Source organism: Melozone crissalis, unplaced genomic scaffold (assembly GCF_028551555.1).
Source record: "Melozone crissalis strain CALT ecotype California unplaced genomic scaffold, PUWL_Pcris_2 ptg000019l_1, whole genome shotgun sequence".
NCBI classification, from domain to species: domain Eukaryota; kingdom Metazoa; phylum Chordata; class Aves; order Passeriformes; family Passerellidae; genus Melozone; species Melozone crissalis.
Genome location: NW_026535797.1, coordinates 23,899,003 through 23,918,924, shown reverse-complemented (window position 1 = coordinate 23,918,924; position 19,922 = coordinate 23,899,003). Strand labels below are relative to the sequence as shown.

Below are 19,922 nucleotides of genomic sequence, written 5' to 3'. Positions count from 1 at the left end.
AGAGGAGGAACAACTGGGAAATCCAGAACCTAAAACCCCAAGCTGCTTTTAAGTGGTTAGCATTCTGCAAAAACACTGTCAAACAGCTAGACTGAAACTTGAATATTCAACTGTACATATTCGGAAACCTCATGCAGATTAATTTGAGTGGGTATTAAAGGGATGCTATAAACCCATTTTGTTCTCTTCCGGCAAAAACTTACACTGGAGTTACTCACATGGGAGTTAGCAATGAGACACCTCATGTGGCCTCAGTGGTGTGCACACAGATAAGTCTGTGACCTCTAAAAGCAAGGCCATTTAAAAAGCTTCAGGATTAAAAACAAAAAAAAAAATCAAAACAAGACCCTCAAACTTTTACTAGTTTAATCCAGGATTTATTCACAATGATCAAAAGTTTGAAAGATACAAAAGAAGTTCTACGAGTATGAGCAGCAGCACTCCCTTCTTGGTTCCCAGGAAGCAGGGCTCTGCCTGCTCTTCACCTTCCCCATGAACCCATAGCATACAGATGGGAAAAAAAAAAGAAAAAAAATTGCTATATGCAGCTTAGTTTCCACTATTGCAACAAGGCTCAATCAGTTTAAACAGCATACTCACCTCTTCTTTCTTTGGCATCAGTCACAAGACACATTTTAAACCAGTGAGTTGTTAATACAAATGTTACTTTCAGAGGTTTGTTTATGTGTTTGATAGCACTTAGGCTTCACAACTTTTAACTATTTCCTCCCAAAGACCAGTTCATCTGCCTGTTTCCTCTGTTTGTGTAGTTTTTGATAGTGAAGTAGGACAGAAAAAAAATTAAATGCTTTAAGTGCATGCATTTTTTTTCTTTAAAACCATTAAGCCTGGGAGAGTGATTAATTAACAGTCAAAAACCCCCAAACCATTTTCTCTTTAGAAGAAAATCCTGTATTTATTTTGCACTTCAGTATAAATAACATCTTCTATAACTTTTTATTAATTTCTAATGCACTTAAGTCTCACCAATAATTTCTGAAACCTGTACAGTTCTTACAGCCACCAGAACACAGCATCCCATCAAACTGGAGTGCCAATTTCCCTAACATGACATTAATGGAGGATGCAAGCAGTCTCTTAACTTGGGTAAGGCTAGAGATGCAAAATCAAATGTCTGTGTACAAACTAATTTCAATAATATGCTATCAGAGTTTAATATATTAATGAAAAGGATTTTAAACAATACAATTTCTCTAAATTCAATCAGTGCTGCTCAACAGATACAGTTATGAAATATCACAATGAATATTAATGGAAGAGGCTTATACTATGTTATTCTTGATATCCTGACACACAAAGATTTCACTATGGTAATTTGTTTGGAATATAATTAAAAGAACCAATCACAAAAAAAACCCCAAAACACATGCAAAAAAGAATCTGTGCCCTTCATTTCTAGAAATAGTCTATAAACTTGAAAAACTTCAATGAATTTGGAGATGTTTGGAAGTCTTACTTCATGCTATTTGGAAGTATCAAATTTTCACGAAGAGCATGCACTGGAATAGGGATCTCTTTCAGGCATTTTACTTTATCAGTTGCCTTAAGAAAAATCAGCATTTTTCCAAGAAAAAAATCTATTTTTAATAAAAACAAAATTTGGAAAGAAAAATTACCATGAGACATGAAGGGATTGCAAGTTTCTGTTTTCAACCATAAGTCATGTTATTTTTTTCCTAAATTAAGAAAAATTTAATTATCTGGAGCTATTAAAAGTTACTTTACAATAAAGGCTGATGCACAAAACATCTGTGTACCCCCTTTATCAAAATATGCTGTGTGGCACCCCAAACAGCAATCTACTCAAAATCCATTCACAACATCAGGACAATGTCTAGACCAAGGTCACAGGTCTACTTCACTGAGATGTCTTGGAGTGCCCACAGTAAAATGCACGCAAATACTGCCCAGTTTAAGGTTCTGGCTTGCTTTTTTATTTGGGGAAATTTTCTCCAATACCTGAAGATGACTGATTTATGCATTTTTGTTCAACAGAGGCTCTGGCACTTCATTTTTGTAAGTCATGAAGAGTGATAACATCCCTTAGTAACAAACCCATGCACAGTAAACAGAGAGAACATTTAATTCCATGGGAGCATGGGCACCCCACAGATGTAAGACATCTACTACACCCACAAGGCAGCCAGAGTGACTTATTGCATACTCCCAAGGGGACAGGGCCACTTGCGGTCTGATCCCCGAGCTCCAGCCCCCGCAGTAACAGAACGCCTCGGAAAATACAGATCAAAGAAACACAGTGTGCCATGGGCTTTAGGAAACATAACAAAAATAATTTAAAATCACAACTAGCATTTAGACAACACGTTATTTTTAACGTTGGTTTAATAATAAGGGTTATTTTTGTTATCATGGTGCCCAGGAGCTCCAGCCACCAATCAGGGCTCCCACCGCAGCAGGACTGCACACCATGCACAAGGCACCCTTTTAGCACAGCTTCTGCTGCGGCTCTTCAGCCCCCGAACGAGGCTCCAAAGCTGCAGAAACGGAGCAGGGGAGGCACGGAGCCAGGGGCTGCTGCCAGCTGGCCGCGGGGAGGCCACGGCTCCCGGAAAGAGCCGCCTGCGCCGGACCGCCCGCCCCGCCCGGGCACCCACAGGAGTCACCCACAGCCACCGGCTCCCTCCACCGAGGGTGGGAACAGCGGATGCCAGCAGGAACACTTTGGGGCTGCAACTTGGCTCTCCCTTACAGGTTTTAGCTTTCGATCTTACTGCACAATTTGTGACAGTACACAGCCGCCTTTTCTGCCAGGGCTAAGTGTGATAGAAGTATCCTGTGGCCACACCAACCACAGGGGAGGATGGGCTTCGAGCTCCTGATACCTCCTCCCTGACTGTACAGTGGTAAGTTCCCACGACCTGGTATGACAGAAAAGGAAATCATCCATTTCAGTTGAAACACACGTTGTTCAAAGGAAAACAAAAAGCATCTCCTAAGATCTGCATAGGGGCTTTTAGTCTGTGGAAAGCAGAGTCACCTTCTGCAAAACAGAAGCCTCAGAGCTGGGGGTACTTAATCCAAACTGGAAGAACTAACCAGCATGATGCAGCACAGCTGGTTTCAGTACCAGTTCACACACTGTGTCACAGAACATATAAGGGCATTTTAAAGGGCTCAGGGTCTCCAGCAATCCCAAACTACCCATCCCATCCCCAGGACAGCGCCAGGCAGCATGGGGAGGAACAAGGCTTGAGGGAGACTGCTCCGTTTGATGGGCAGCCCTGGCCCTGTCACGCTTCCCCAGTGCCCTCAACCACAGCCCAGCTGGAGACACAGCTCTTCCAGCATCTCTTCACTTCTCCAGGACAGGTGGCTGGAGATGGCTTAGGCCTCCAGCCTCCCACAATCATCCAGTGGACAAAGGATAATCCTGCATGGGCATGGCCCTGCAGAACCAAGCTCCCTTTGTTTGGGTCTTGCTTTCAGGACTCCTGAGCAGTTCCAGAGGCTGCTCTAACAGAGGACAAGCGGTGCCCAATGCAGGGAAGGTTACGTGCAATTCAGGTTTTCATTTAGTGAGAATCTACCTGCCCCCAGCAACAGATGCTCTTGTACTAATAGGAAAACAAGTTTATGCAAATCAAAATATTGTGGTTTTAATCACTTGATCCAATCTATTTACAAGCTGGGTTTATTATTTTCTGCTAATTGTGAGGCTGTGGATCTGTCTTATTTTCCTAGGCAGGAGAGCTAGTTAAAGCAATCTTTCCTGCCTCCACGTCTGCCACACAGCTCTGCTTCTGAATCCTCTGCTGCTGTCCATGTGCTGCTCATGGGCAATTGGTGCAGGCACAGAGGGAAACAGACTAGGGAAAAAACATGTAAGAAACACAAAAGGTTTTTTTTGTTTCCATCCTCATCAGTTCAGCAGTCTGGTTCACTGTGCACCTGCACAAATATTTATGCTAACACAGCATAAGGATGGGAATAACATGCAGCAGGGAACCAAGAGGCTTAAGTAGTCCTGACAGCACAAAACCACAGGATGGAAAGAGGGACTGTCCACCTTTCTCACAGAGCAGCATGTTCACACTGGGCATCATGGTACAGTTCCCCTCAGTATTAACGGCATCATTTATTCCTGTCCAGGAGAAGTGAATGCAGAAAGCCATAAAATTCTGACCCATCCACAAGCCATCCAGCATGGTGCAGTGATGGCCCCTTGCTTCCATGCCACCCTACCTTTCCTGATTCCCATCAGCCTGTGTCAGTGGCACACAGTCAGCACCACTTCCAGGACATAATTTATCTATTCCTTTGAGAGGCACAGATGGGACCCAGCACACCGGCACACCTTTCCCTCTGTCCTTCCTGCCAGCACAGAGGATGGAGGAAAGGGGAGGAATGTGGCCATGCCAGGGACACCACAGTCAAAGCCCTGTGTTGCTAGCACATTCTCCAGCTTATCTTACAAAAGTCACCATGCCACCAGCCAATGAATGGTACCCTTGAGCTAGCTCAGTATTCAATCAGGTGAGGCCGGTAAGAGGTATGCAGTTCAATGGGACTTAGAGGAAAAAAAAACCACACAGGAAGGTGCGCATTGGCTATGTTACATTAATATAAAAACGCAAAAAATAGCTTCTCTTGTATACTTGTCAATGTCAGAAGAATATTCCCTAAGACAAAAAAAAGTTTCTAGAAAAACAGGTTGTTGCATAGTTCTGAAGGGTATGGAAATAGTCTTCGTTTTCTGGGGGAACTGCAAAGTGCCTGGACACTGAGAAAGAAAAATGTCACAGCCTGAAGCCTGTTGAGCTAAGCTGAAAGGGAGGTCTTGGCCCCCCATCTGCTTATCTGAGGTGTTCCTAATGTTCCTTTCATTGATGCAGAAATCAGGCAGTCATGGACAGTGGTATCAATCGTTGCTAAATCAGCTGAAAATGAAACTTAACAAGAAAACAAACAAAGAAACAACAAAACCAGCCACAATGAAAACATTCCAAAACCACAAAAGTCTTCTCTCAACCCAATGATCAAATCCTGCTGCCCAGTGGGGGAGAGGGGTGGGTTGTAAACTGGGACACAACTATCTCATATTCATACGATTCTATTCAAAGGACCATTTCTAATGAACACTTCATTTGTATGATTTATGTAAACAGTTTCAAGCACAACACAAAGACAACTACATTCTAACCATAAGCACAGCAAAACTGTTGAGAAATCCTTGCAGATACTCAAGTTCCCCTGTCACGGAGGGGACAGGACAGGTCACACCTGCAGCAGCACTGGGGCAGTGCTTGTTAGGGCTCCTGGCGTTCACCAGGATGTGTGCTGCATTCTGGAGCTGTGCTCCCCAACACCAGAGCCAGACACCCAGCACCCACAGCTGGGCTGCCCTGCCCACACTGCAGTCCCAACTCGCCCCTGTGTGTGTTAGCAACTTCTCCCATCATGGACAACAAACTGACAGCACAGGAGCTCCAAAGGGTGCTCCTGCAGGACTGCATATTAAAGCTGTGAATGAAGGTCTGCCAGCCGCAGCACCTTTCTGGAGCAGGGCACTGGTGTCACATTCACTTGTCCAAGCAAAGTGGCAGTAACTTCTGGTCATCAAAACTTCTAAGCCATTAATTTATCGAGATTAAAGTCTATTAACCAGAACCCAAAAGATTAAGCTTGAATTATGCATAAAAAAAGATTTGAACATTTTAAAACATATTCTGACATGTTATGCTTTCAGCAATAATTACATTATAAGACATGTGTTTGACACTTATTTTCTAGTGTTCAAAAATATTTCAGTTGCTAGCTCTTTGCCATCTGTTTCCCATCATTATTTCATTAAAATAGTTTTCATCTCCCTTATAGTAGAAGAGCAAGACTGCTTTCTATGTGACTGGATTACCATCTCCCTTACTTAACCAGCACCATCCCAGTATTTTTTTTTCTTCATTTATTTTTTGAAGAGGCCTATGTACCTCCTCCAAACTCCACCCAGCAAGGGCTAACAAAGCAAGCTTGTTAAAATCAGCCAAATACATCCCCTTCTCTCCACCTGTCAACAACACTTCTCCAAAGTCTCTGAGGAAGCTAAATCAAATAACTCATCTGCTGCAATAAGCATGGGATTTTCCTCCCTGAAAGGTAAAGCTCACACTTGAATACACCTTGGATGAAAACCAAGGTCCAATGTACAATTTGTACCTTACACCACACAAAACACCATTCCCAGGCAAAATACTAGAGCTCAAGAGCTTACACTGCTGTGAGTACCTGTGCAGGGGCAAAGTTGCCCACATACAAGGAAGAGGTGGTTTCTGAGCAGTTATCAGGAGCAAGTGCAATAATTCTTACCTGGAAAATGCTGTTTGCAGCTGCTCACCGATTTGTCAGCACACACGCTGCTCTCACCTCATGATTTATGATGCTCTCTCCACCACTGAGACTTCTATTACTGTCCTCGTTTATTGCCTGCAGCTGTCATTCTCACCAACAATTCTACAGTTGTTTGTAGGTGAGGTATCAAAGGTATTTAGTGTGCACCTAGAGACGTAATTTTAATCAAACCTACTCACAGGCAGTATTTAAATGTTAGAACAACTGCACAGAGTGCAGCAATTAATGTGAACTTGACCAACCAAAATTATGACAGCCAGAAACGTTTACTCATAAATGCCTCAAAAGGATGGATGTCCAACAGGCCTGTGAACACCTGCTGATTTGTAAATGAAGATAAAAATAGTACCCATAGATCACAAAGTCTTCCGACAGGTATTTGAATACACAATAAATATTAACACAAGTTCAGCAATTTGACTTTCCATGGCCAAAATGTTACTATGGCAGTAAATGCAGCTACATCTTTCTCACCACTTATTTTCCTCAGCCAGCTATCTCCCCCTTAAACTAGTCAGGTTTTCCAGCATCTCCTCAAAAGCTGCTGAATCTGCCCAGTTTAGAATAATGACAGTGGAAGGGGAAAAAATTTTACATCTAAAAATTTCACTTTGAGAGATCTCAGCATTTCCTAGACATTAAAATTTCGCAAATCAGGAGTTGTGACCCACTGCAGTCCTTACTTAACCTTTTTGGAAGCCACAAGTTGCTCAATGATTTGAAAAACACGCAAGCAGTGTTACTAAGTGTGAGTACCAATAGTGCTACCTTGTTTTGAGAAAGGGTGGAAACACCCTCCGTGGGTGAATTGGACCCACCACGACCTAACATGGCATGGAAATGCAGCAGAAAGTGAGAAACAAGTCCTGGACCTAAGCCTAATAGTACTTTCATGTGTACTCTAAAGCTCCAACTCCTTAAGTGAACCAATTACAACAGCATCTCTGTTCATTTAATTGAGTTTCTAGTGCTTGTGAGCCAAGATGAAACCTGAAAATATGGACCCTAAACCAAAGGGTACCAAAGCCAGACTTTGCAAAAGAATTCAAGCTTATTATTACTAAAAATTATTTTATATGCCTGGATTCTAATGGCTGAATATTTTAAGGCTGGCAATCTTAAATTAGTCTGATCATTAGTCTAAGCACCAAAATCCACTTCCTGTATTGAAAGTTGTTTTATTCAAGACTAACCACACTGTATAGCTTGAAAATGGCACTCAAGGCAAAAACAATCGTCAATTTAGAACCAAAAGGTAGCCTGAAGGCCATCACTGTCACAGTCAAGCTTGATTTATAGCTGAACAGATAGTGTCAAAATATAAACTACAAATTAAACACAACTCTGAAGTAGAAAAAAGTGATGGTTTTACATTATGGTGATAAACTACCAAAAAAGCTCTGGTGTTTGTAAGTTGTTAATACTTGCAATGGAGATATTGAGTGATTCTATTACATCCCCATGCTCCAGTCCCTTCAGCCAAGATGATAGGGTCACATTGACAGAGTTGTGCAGAAGATGCACTAATTAATTGTGAGCCCACATTAGAGCATGAGTGGGTGTGCAACAGTCTCCTTTCAGGTTAAGGAATAAAATCTACTCGTATAAAGAACACTAATTGTAGCACATTTCAGAGCTCATGAATCTTTTAGTTATTTAAATCCACAATATACCATTTGTTTCCCATAACATTTATTAGGAAAATAGATTAGAGTTGGTCATATATGCCTCATTAGGAAAAAAATTCCACCATGAAAAAACTGACTGTACCTATATTTTTTAAACTTAAGGCAGCTGAGAGGTCATTTAAGCTATAATTTTCTTAGATTCAAACACAGATACGCATTCTATCTTCAGATGGTGTCTCTAGGATCTGATCACTCAAGCATGTGTATGATTCTTCACTGACAAACCACCTGACTTCTCTACTTGTGCAACTTGCATTACTCATAAGAAATCCTTGGCAGAGGCAGACCAACATATGTTAATTACTGGGCTGCATTATAATAGGTCTGACATCTTGTTTCTCATCCAGGGTTTAAAATAAAAGGAAACAACAGTCTCTTTCAATACAAAAGTACATATTTTTGCATCTCAGGCTAAAAATATCCTATGTTAAAAACACAAATAGATTAACTGCCAAAGAACCCCTGCCTCTTCAGTGTTCCTTTGGAGGTTTAGCCTTATTAAACAAAGAAGGAAAGCAAAGAGGTTGGTGTATATGCATTCACCTTTCATTTACTACAAAATATTCCTAAATTGGGTGCAACTGGTAAAATGGGAGCTTGACTCACAAATATTTTGTTTCTTGTATTAACAGTTTCTCAGATAATGTTGGCTGCCAGTTTCTTCAGCAAAATAAGGTATAAATTCATGAACACTGAAGATGAGCATGACTAAAGCAAAATATATACTTTAAAATATTTGTTATTTTTCATACATCAGGAGATAGGTACTATTTCTTTATTTTATTATTTAACATGCTGGGATATTGCTAGGACAAGGTGTTGGCAACATTACAAGTATTTTTGATTTACATTTTCCTTTATTGAGAAAAAGATACTGAGGGCCATAGCTGCAATTTCAGAAAAAGAAGTAAAACACGCTGTTTCTTCTTGGATGACCAAATTGAAATTTTTAAATCTGAATTTCAAATTGTGTGTTGCCATAAAATTGCTAGAAACATGAAGTTTCCTTTAAATTTTCAAAACATTAATATTCCAAAACCAGGCACTGGTACCAGATTTTCTTTCTCAAAAAGTGTTGCAAAAAAGTTTATGCATTGAATGATTTATACAAACATTTAGGATGCAAAACCTTTAAGAATACACTGAAAACGCTGCCTCAGAAGTGTGGGGTTTTTTCCCCAAGTGATTACACAAGCGTATCACACAGCTATGACCAGGAACCTGCTGGGTATCCATGCTCCCCTCCCTGCCCTGCCCAGCCCGGGTGCTGCGCCGAGGCAGCGCCGGTCCCGGTCCCTCTCCCAAGGCAGAGCGCCAGCCAAGCGGCTCCAGCCAGGAGCAGACAGATGGTGGCCAATAAGGAAACCATCACAGCGTCTTAGTCACCATGGCACAGCCCGGGCACCACACAATAGCAGCCTGCCTGTCATCGACTTTATCCTCCTTTCAGCTCGTTAATGTGTTTACCTGATGTGCCTGGTGCTCCCAGCTCTGGGCACACAGACACGCAGCTGGAGTGTCCTGGGTGAACCACCCCAGGCATGGGGCTTACAAGGACCCATCACAGAGAACTAAAGGCAGATATCCAAAGGTTACAAAACGCTGCCTTAAATGCAGCATGCCAACCACCACTCTGAGGGAGAAGCTATGCTCTAGAGTAGCTAAGAGGAAACATACCAAAGTCTTAAAAATAGATGTTCCAAGAGGCAATTACTTAACAAAAGAAACATCAACAGATGAATCCTAAATTTTCAGCATTTTTTTGTATTTATTTGGGGATAAAACAACCTTACTTAAGGATAAGAGAAGCAGCACGACCCTGAATTTAAGGCACTCATTTGTTTCCCCCCAGCCAGTTCCTCAGAGCTCCACTCCGAACCCTCCAGCAACAGCCACTGCTGCCACCTCAGCCTTGTCCTCCTCTCCCCTGCAGATCCTATACCTCTCAGATGCTTCTCAATTGGTTCCTTTACAAAAGGGCAATCTGTGATGAATACAGGTAGAATAAAAATGATTGCAAATATTTTCAGAGCCCATTTTACTCAAAAAAGCTCTGAAGTGCTAACCATCTGCAGCACTGCCCTTTGCAGAAAGAATCACTGGCCTCACCCAGGCCTGAGCAGCACCAAGCACCATCTGCTCTGTGCCCCAGGGGGCCTTGCCACTCTCCCGACCTGCACAGCTCCAGCCACTGGCACTGAAATCCAGCAGCTCTGCTCTCCCTGCCGCACAGACTTTGAGGACACAGCAATTTCACGTGGATGTTTTAAAATATTTATCTCCTGTCCTGTTGCTGATCGTTTCTGAAGTATCAGCCATCTCCAAATGGCCACCCCTTGGGCATACACAAGGATCACTCAGAATGCAAGGACTGGTCTCCAAAGCAAGCATTTAAAATGCTCACACAAGTCCAAGTATGGCATCTTTCATATCTAAACTGTACCTTTGCTAAACACCAGGTCTAAGTATTTGTTATTGACAAACATTGCAAAGGTTCCCCGGGATTCTTTCTGTACCCTGTCTCTTGCTGGTCACCAACAGCTAGTGTTTTACTTGTCTTCTGCTAACAAATAACGCAAGGCCAAATGAAACTGACTCCTGAGTTACACATAAACAAGCAAGTGCCCGCTGCAGAGGTGGGACTTTGTTTAGTGCAGTTTGAAGCCCTCCTGGGGATCCAGCTTCCCGCACAACTCCTGTCTGCCTGCTGCCACAGAGCCTGGAGCAGCAGGACCACAGAGCCCCCCCAGTTTCTCCTTCCTTCCAGTGGCCCCTCCGAGCATCTGGGACTGGGGGGTGAAAGCCAGGGCTGAGCAGTGCTGAGCGTGCCCTTCCTCTGCAAGGGCTTCCCACAGCCACACAAATTGCTGTGGCAGAGGCAGGTTCAGAGCCAGCCATGCAGCCCAAGCAAAGCAGAGGGCAAATGACTGAGAAAGGACACAGCTCCCACACGCTCATATTGCCAAAAAGCTGCAGGAAGAAGATGGGAGCCCAAGTGTTTTAACTTGCAAGGCTGATTTAACGAAGTCTGAGAGGGCTCTGCTAGTGACCCAAAATAACTTCTCCTTACATAATACTGTTATGATTTTAATGTGAGAGATGTCAGAGTATTACAGTGCCAAAAGCCAAAGCTACGCATTCATTTGGAAAGCTACTAGGCGCCCATCTCTAATGGTATCTAACTCCAGCTGGACTGCTTTTTAAAACAGTGATGTACATTTCTGGAGAAATTTCACACTTGAGAGAACAAGCAAAGACTCAAGTACAGTTCCTGTAACAAGCATCTAAAAGCAGGACTGATAGCTGCTTTAAGTCTCACCAGGTGAGACATATCAGAGTGGATATCTCAGAATCAAAAAGGGATTCGTGAATGGGATCAATTTGAACACTAGTTTGTAGAGAAACAGCCTTGACAGCACAACACACATTGAAGTCACCTTTTCAGTAACAGAACTACCATCCACATCTGCACATAAATGCCCACTGCAACTCAGCATCCTGGTTTTCTGTGAACCAGAAAGGTAAGGTTTTGTGGTTTCGTAAAGCACCTAAAGGACAGTGAACTGAGTGTACAGAGAGTACGATCACAAAAGCATGTACAAGATGACAGTTTACTGGCCTGACATCCCTTAGAACAATAACTCCAGTTAAAAAAAAAAAAGTAGTTTAATTAAATGTAAAGTGAATCAACCTGTGCTAGGTGGAGAAGAAAAGCTTTACTTGAAAAGGCTTGGGGAAAGACTTGGGTTGCTTTAAGGGAGACCTAAGCATAAGCTGTATAACAGCTGTAAAGAAGTTAACTTCTGTGATCTCACTGCTGGGAAAAGTTATAAGCATTAAACAAACAGAATTTACAAGAAGGACACTAAGAGACTGGGTAGACTGCCTGACAACCATATCATTCTTCTTTTCCCCTGCAAACCTGCGGGATAATAACCACTTCTCTCTCTCATCTATGGGTAGATGCATAAACAAACTGCTTTTCCAAGAATTCAATGTCAACTCAGTCTCTAAAAGTGCTTTCTAAAGCATTTTCTTGCCCCCCTTTTTTTTAGCAGGAGGTAGGGTTGGCGCAGCTTGGCAGGACAGGGGAGACAATCAAGGCTCTTCCATTCACCTAAAAAGATAAAATAGTTTTAAAACTGAAGTGTAACAGTGCTTATTGTCAAAATAGTTTAGCTGCAGGAACTTGAATTTTGCAATGTATTTTAAGAAAATGCTTTCTCTAAGAAAATTTTCATGTTTATAAGGCTTCTTTTTGTCATTTACAACAGCCAATATCTTAGAGATGTGCAACACTAAGGAAAACTAAGGCTTATGTGAAAGCAATGATACGTAAGGTGTTTCTTATTTTCACACTATCTCTGGAGGCATCCCACCTTCGGGCTGCACAAACAGAAGTGCTGTTCCAACTGGGCACAGACACAGCAGGACAGCAGTTGATGAGTTTCTCTCATTTCCTCAAGGAAGTGGCTGTAGTTGAAGTGGGGGAGTTCTTGCAACTCAGGGCTCAAGCCTCTCTTTCCTGTCATTCAACTCTCTTGTGGTGGATTTTTTCCCCTCACACATCACACTCTCACAGCTCCAAAATAACCAAGAGCAGATGGTAACCTTTGAGCTGGAGAATGCCCATCTAGCAGGCTGCTGGACAACAGTCATGTCCCAAAGAAGAGCACAGGGGAAGGGTCTGAGTTCCACAGAAAATCAAAGTTCTAAAAACACCTTACAAGCTTACTATGATTTCTGCCTTTGGTGAGGCAGACTCCCTCTTTGTCAGTATGAGACCAGACAATTTCCAGGGAAGCCCCATCTCAAACCTTTTGAAGCACCACCTGCCCCACAGTGTCAGCCTCAGCACTGTCCTGCACTTTTCCCTCACCCCACAGTGCCCTTATTTACACAATAAGCCAGTATTAAATCAGTTCATCTGTTTCCAGAATGGGTGTTCAAAAATACAAGAAGAGAAACCTGCACTGCAGAATTAACTGATGGAGATACAGAGGTGTGTATTTCAGAGCAGACCAAAAGACTCCACTGTTCTCAGAGGGAATCAGGAATGTAGCCAAGAAACAAACAGATACACATGAAGGGAACTGTTTTTGCTACTAAATGGCCAATTGAAGCCCCTACTATTCTGTCATATATCTATGTCACTGCAGTCCCAATAAATAATGCTTTCTGATTAGTTATGAGACTATCTAGAAATCTCTAAGACAGATACTGTTCACTGTGCCAGCCAGTCAGTCATCGGAGCCCTGAAGTCTCAAAGGAATGAAAAACTACTACATGAATCCAAAAGACAACACAAACTTGTTGTAAAGGTATTGCTCTCTCTCTTACTCCTCAAACATGTTTTTACCTAATCAGCAAAGATGACAAATGGTATTTCACAACACAAAGAGCTGCCATACAAACGAGGCAGTTTCCTCACATTTGTGCATTTGATCAAGCAGTCAGTATTCTCTAGTTAATGCTATCTGGACCAAGCTGACTACTGAACTAAATCACCAGAAGAACTGACCAGTTACCAGGCAAAGAGTTGAGAACACGAGAATAAATAAGATTTGAAGAAAACCCAAATAAAGACAACCATCTCCATACTAGTTTTGCGTGACATTATCAGATGCTTCACTTCTGTGGCTTTCATTCTCGTGCTATCGCTGACAACATATATGTATTATCTATATGTTAGAGTTGTTCCCCTTTCTAGTCAGGCCCACAGCAGTGCTGCTTTTCCCTGGAAATAAAAAAGGCTTACAGCAACCACAGTCCCTCTGTGCCCACAGCCGATACTGACTACCAAAAACTGGCATACAGCCCTACAGAAAGAGGATAACACAACTGGCTTTGGATCAGGCAGCTGGACCATCGCCTGGGTAGGTTTCACAGGTCTGAAGGAGGGTGTCTTAGCACAAGGACATGAGTTATAAATCAGGTCTTCACCATCCACTGACATAAGCCAGGACAAACAAGCAAACATAAAATTAATAAGAAACCTCTCATATAGACTAACAATGAGCAGTAGAGGTAATACAAACTCGCACTTTTAGGAAATTTGCACAGGTTTGTAGCACTGTGCATATAAATGGGGTTTTGAGCAATTTCTTTTCCTCCCTCCTGCTGCCTGGTATGGAGCCAGGAGCTTTCCAGCTTCACTTTGGAAATCAAGTCAAAGCTGGTCTGCAGAGTCAAAACAAACCCTGGATTACTAACCAGGGCCATGCTTCCCACATTTACGTTAATGGAATGTTACTGCGATAGTCTGTATGTCACTACCCCAATATTAGTACACTAAACAAAATACAAACCAGCTTGATCTATAAAATTCTCCATGTAAAGAACAGAAATCCTTTCCCAAGCTCAGATATTTCACTAAATACTCAAACTTATTTTAAAATGCATCAACCACTATCATCATCTTACTGCAGGGGTTCCATATTGTTGTCTCTCTCTCACAAAAGCTTCATACCTTCTTGGTGTTCCCCATGGGCATCTCCTCAGAGCACTGACTCTTTCTTCTTCACAAAGCAGCCACTGAGCCCAGCTCCCCTCTCACCCAGCCACCCCACTCTTTTATAGCATCTTCCTCTCATGGGTTACAGCTGTGGCCTGTTAAAGTCAGGCCTGCTCCTGATCTTTGCTAATTGGCCCAGCTGCAACTCCTTAGGGGTAAGATTACTTTCTACACTATCTTTATTTTCTTATATTCTATCCCCCTACAAACCATCACAAACTGGAAAAGATTTCTTGGACGTTACACCATTCACTACAGGAGTAAAAATTACTTCCCCGTCCTCTGCTACAGAACTAAAATGTATAAACAACTGAAGGAAACTACAGGTGCTCCAGAATGAGTGATCACCTATGTGAGCCTTCAGAAGGGCAAGTTCTTTTAAAGAATGAGTCATTCCCTGTGGAGTAACTTAATTTCTATTGACACTTACAGGAGAAATTAGCTTGAAAGTGATTTTGTCTGTCTAAGAACAACTTTGTTTTTTTTACTGGATGCCTAATACTCATAGAAATCTGCCCTGCTCCATAAGGGAAGGGCAGAGCACTGTACTGAAGCCAGGAAACTTCATCTTTGCAGGCAATGTAGACTTCAGTGTATCTTAAATTATTAGAACCAAAAATAACATGTAACAAGTGTAAGGCCATCTCCTACTCTCATAATACACTACTGCCTCCAACAGTCTAGCTGTAGAGATCCATTACAACTCATTGCCTGGACATTTCCCTAACAGCCTATATTCTCTTTAAAATATTCTAACTTTAGCCAAGCTGAATATTAATGACCACGTGGAACCCAATGGAAGTGAAAAACTGAAAATTGCTACATAAGAGTTTTCTGCTTTATAGTAAGAAGGAGGGAGGACGAAATCAATACGGCAAAACAACCTTTTAAGCCAAAGACACCATTTTAAAGCTGAAATTTTTTCTAATACCACTGACAGCCTCAACTTGTCATCAGCAGGCTTACATACACTTGGAGTGAAGATGTGAATTGAGTGTAAGGAAAACATACAATATCTGAGCAGGAGGTCTATCCGTGGTGGTTCTATATTGATGTTTTGCTTACTGTGTTTTCCCATAAAACACACCTAAATGGATCAAGAGGGCTTGTGCTGCTTCTCCTACAACAGACACTTGACAGGAACAAACACAAACCAACATAAACTCTTCAGCAATATTCTCGCTGCTTTGCTGTAATACAGGATAGAATTTCACAAAAATTGGTCTAACTAGGAGTGAACAAATTAGCCAATTGCAGAGTGGTCAAATTTGCTACCACAGGCATTAACTGCAGTCCTACTTATTTATGAGAAACAGGCTTCCCAGGTAAAGCCATAACAAGCCAAGCTCACACCTCCTGCAGCATTTGATCACCCACGTTGTTAGAGCAGCACAGCAGGCACCACGAGTTCCTGGCCAGCCACTGCCTCCATTTCTCATCGTCACATTATCTTCTGTGGGACTGCAAAAAGGCTGGCTCCCTGTTGTTCTGAAACCCGTCAACAACACTGGGGAAGGCAAAAGGAATTCCAACTCTTTTTCCTTTCCCAGATCTATTTTTCTTCCTTTTCAGGAGAGAAACCCCAAGCTGCTAGTAGAAACATGAAATTGCTAAAAACCAGCCAACATTGTCTCCAACTATAGTATCAGTGACGTAACTGCCATCCATGAGGGTTTGGGGTGCTGGTTTGGTTCTGCTTTTGCCTTTTTTTTTCCCCCCCAACAGAAAACCTTTGGAGCCCATAAAAGTGGAAGAGATCTGGGGCAAAGGGCAAGCAACTCCCAAGAAAAGTTATGAATGGAACTATGCTACAGAGAGCCTTGCCTTTCCACTCCTTGTACAGGAGAAATCATTCAGATGTTGCAAAAACTGATCCATTATCTTTTGTGGGTTTCTTAAAATAATCTAAAAACAGAATTGTACGCCATACTAAGATTGCAGATTTATTTCATCCCAGAGAGTACAAAACATTCTCTGTACATATACACAGCAACTGACTTCTTTCCTGAAACAAAGTTTTCATTGATCCTTTGCCACAGACTCAATTATTGTTTCTAATCATGATCAACGTTTATTTAAGGTATTGTGAACTGTAAACAATGCAAACAATAAAAGCATCTGTCCACATTGACATGAATGTAATTGGCAGGTTAGATACCTATATCAACTGGTCCCAAAGATGTTCTTCTTAAATTCAGAAAGCCCAAAGTAAATTTAAAATACAATTTACAGAATAATCTTGAAATCAGCCACTTTTCAAGGTAGTGTTATCTTGTGTAGATAAAACTCACAATCTGTCAATTCAATCCCAGGAAATTCTTCATTGTTTTAAAATATAATCCTAAAGATTTTTTTTAAAGCTTCTTTCTTTTTTTAATATGGTGGATTATGCAAAATTCCTGGTCCTCCTTGCAACCATGGGGAAAAATAATCTTCCTCTTGTAATGCAGCAATTATAGATACATATGTAAAAAGAGCAAAAATCAAGGCACTTTGAAACAACACTTAAAAAGATAAAAAAAATACTTGACTGTGGGATATTCAGGGGATTTCAAGTCAGCTTTTCCATAGCCTCACTGTAAAAATAAGCGACCTTTTCCTTCTCCTCTTCCCCACCCCAAACTCTGAGGAAACCGGCCACCAAATGCACTCGGCTAGCCTCAAAGTCACACGTGCTCCACTGCAGATCTTGCTTTCAATGTCTCTTTTGTTTGATGGCTGGTGTTTCAACATCCTCAGCTTGGAACAGAGAAAGGTCAGAGCGAGTCTTCTGGCATTCACAAACCTGCACCAGGCCCCGCCAAGAGAAGATTGATGCCATAGTACATTTTCCCTAGTCAAGAGAAGGAAGTGGAGCTCTGAATCCACGACCAACCATGTTCGTCAGAGGGATTTGTTTCCCAAAGGTGTTTAGCTTTGCTACATTCCTTTGTGAAACTTTTCTGCTGGTGCTAGTAATATTTTTGAGTTACCCACTGTACCATGTTACAGCCCCAGTATCGTAACCTGAACAGGTTCCCACCAGTAAATCGTTTTAGCCATACATTCCAGCATACAGCCTTTTTTTTTAATTCCCCTCCAGATTTTGCTTCACCCCTACATTGCCCTCCCACCTGCTGCCCTCACCCTTCCTCCCTTGTGTGGGGAGGAGAGGCTGCATTAAACTTCCAGTGTGCAAGGCCAAGGTCCGTTTCACAGCCAGAGAGAAGCTGTTGCTAAAGATTCCTTAAAAGCTTTGGCACTTCACGGCAGTTGGAACTACTCAACCAGAGCTGGGAGCCAAAGCTTTGCCACAGCATTAATGGGCTTTTGCCCTTTTAAATTTTATAAGCCTGTCGCCTTTCTGATGCGCGCAGTTTTATTCAGAGCCCTAAATGGCCATTTCATATTTAAAAGAAAGCTTGCATAGGTAGCACCCTAAAACTACCCCAGGTCATTCATCACCCCAGCACTCCTACTGTCTCTTAGGAAACCTTTGATAGAGCATTTGTTCAGGCTGCCAAGTTAAATCCTCTTCTCTCGTGTCAATGCATTGAAAAAAGCAGTCAGAACACCAGCTTCACTCAGGCCTGCTGAAGTAAATGGAGAAAACCAATTCCTCTGGCACTACAGAGCCATTAAGCCGTTTGCAGATTATTAACTGAAGCACAAAAATACACACGGCGCACAATCGGACGACAGAGCAGAGCTATGCCTTGAGTTTGCTTGGCTCTCGATAAACTGACGATACAGCCGCAATTTGCACCGAGTCGTGCAGCTGCCGGGCTGGCGAGCGGGACCCCGGCAGCCCCAGACAAAAGCGGCGATGCGGGGTCCCGCTGCCACGGCCGGGCAGCTTCCACCTTCAGCAGGGACGGCGGCGGGGGCTGCGCTCCAAGGGGCACCCCCGAGGCGCCGCCCCGCGTCTCTCATCGCAGCCTCCGAGGCGGCACCGAAATTAAACTTTGCACGTGCAAAACAAAGTTTACAGTCTAAAACCCCGATTATAGTAACAACTTCCTCCCCCTATCTCAGGCTGCCGTGCTCCTTCCCCGCTACCGCGCCAGCCCAGAATGCTATCCCGACCTCCGCGGGGGGGGGGGTGGGGGGGACAAGAGCGTGGCTGGATGGCTCCTATTTTTATGTTTACATTCCTGAAGTGTCTTTTAACTGGCTGCCATTCTCCCTCTCCCCGCGAGCAGCTCCGCCGGCCGCCCCTGGAAGCGCTTCCCCCGCTCCCCTCGCACAAAGGCGGGCGAGCTCCGGCCGGGTCGGGCCGGGCAGGGCACCCCCGGCCCGGTGCCCCCGCGCCCCCTCCCCTCTGCCCGGCGGCTTCCTGGACAGATGCACGGGGGGAGGGAGGGGAAGAGAGAGGGAGGGAGGGGGGCTGCTCCTTCCTCCTGCCTGGCGAGAGAGGCCCAGGTCCCAACTGGCTCTCAAAACCCAGACGCAAGGAATTTACACCCAGGCAAGCTTCCCGGAGCCCCGAGAACGGGCGCAAGCTCCCCCCCGCGTCTCTCGAGCCCCGCACGGCCGGCCGGGCACGCACGCCCCGAGCCGCAGCCCCGGCCCCGCTGCGGGGCTCCTGCCCGCCCCGACGGCGCTCGCCCCGGCCGGGGGCAGCCGCCGCCCCGGTCCCCGCAGCCCCCTTTGTGCTTGCGGCGGCTCCGGCGCCCGCCCGCCTCCCGCCGCAGCTGCTCCAAGTTCGCCCCGGGCCGGGTCCCCCCGCGACCCCGCGGCCGGCCCGGGAAGGGCATTGCCCGGGAGAGCCGCTTCCCCGCCGCCGGGCCCGGCTCCGCCGCTGCTCGCTCGCCCCGCGCCCTCGGCGGGGACAGTCTGCCCCTTTAAGAAGTCTCCACACATTTTCTCCCCTTGCAGAATAAATATGTTGTTTTCTTTTTTTTTTCCTCCCTGTACACCTTTTTCCCCAGCGTGGCCGCTCCATTGTTTCTGCTCCGCCGAGACGCAACCCCTGCCCGGCCGCGAACGGGGAGGTGCGAGCAGGGAGCGCAAATAGACGCGAAACTTACCTACGGATTGCAAAGCAGCTTTGCAGCAGCAAAATAATAAGGAAGAAGGCAGGCAAAATCCTCTTTCCCAACTGATTTGCAGCTCTACTCGGGTATTTTTAAATATATAATTTTGTTTATTCCCCTCCTTTCTTCCTTCTCCCCCTGCTTTCTTTTTTCTTCTTTCCCCCCCCCCCTTTTTTTCCCCTTGCCCACAGACAGTGAAAAGGAGCTCAATGTTAGTGGGTGAGTAAGTGAATCAACTAGCAGAGAGCACAGCAAGTTGAAGTGTCAAATTACATTGGCTATTCTATTACCAAAGGGCCATGCTTTGTGGCTGCTGGCAAA

At 43.9% G+C, this 19,922-nt stretch overlaps 1 protein-coding gene across 5 annotated transcripts in view; it reads right to left on the bottom strand.

Annotated features, from left to right (window-relative positions):
* The window catches only part of ZMIZ1 (zinc finger MIZ-type containing 1), a 333,497-nt gene extending 313,795 nt beyond the window's left edge, over positions 1–19,702 (bottom strand). For all 5 annotated transcript variants that reach the window (XM_054277262.1, XM_054277265.1, XM_054277264.1 and 2 more), the window contains exon 1: positions 19,596–19,702. The gene's annotated coding sequence lies outside the window, so the exon portion shown is untranslated. The remainder of the gene's footprint in view (positions 1–19,595) is intronic.
* Positions 19,703–19,922: the final 220 nt, after the last annotated feature.